General features: G+C 39.2%; 1 protein-coding gene across 1 annotated transcript in view; it reads right to left on the bottom strand.

The window, feature by feature from the left end:
* Positions 1-265, bottom strand: part of LOC119592339 — a 39,276-nt gene that overhangs the window by 9,211 nt on the left and 29,800 nt on the right.

Raw genomic sequence — 265 nt, 5'->3', positions numbered from 1 at the left:
GCCCCCTCCCTCTTCTACCATCTCTCTCTGTCATCCGTTTAACTGCCGAAGTCATAGCGTCATGTATAAATACTCGTTTGAATGTTGCTTTCCAATAATTTACGATATATTAATTTCTTTATACCAAAAAACTGCAATATGAAAACGAGGTCTTAATCAAGTTCCTCATCGACCAACGCTTTAAGAAAAAGCACCCGGGGAAACCTTCTGAAAGTTCACTTCTCGCACTTCTGTATCCCTTTTCACCTCTAGCTTAATTTCTATC

The sequence above is a fragment of the Penaeus monodon genome, chromosome 30, assembly GCF_015228065.2.
Source record: "Penaeus monodon isolate SGIC_2016 chromosome 30, NSTDA_Pmon_1, whole genome shotgun sequence".
NCBI lineage: Eukaryota > Metazoa > Arthropoda > Malacostraca > Decapoda > Penaeidae > Penaeus > Penaeus monodon.
The sequence above is the reverse complement of the archived record's forward strand: the minus strand, read 5'-3'. Positions and strand labels throughout refer to the sequence as shown.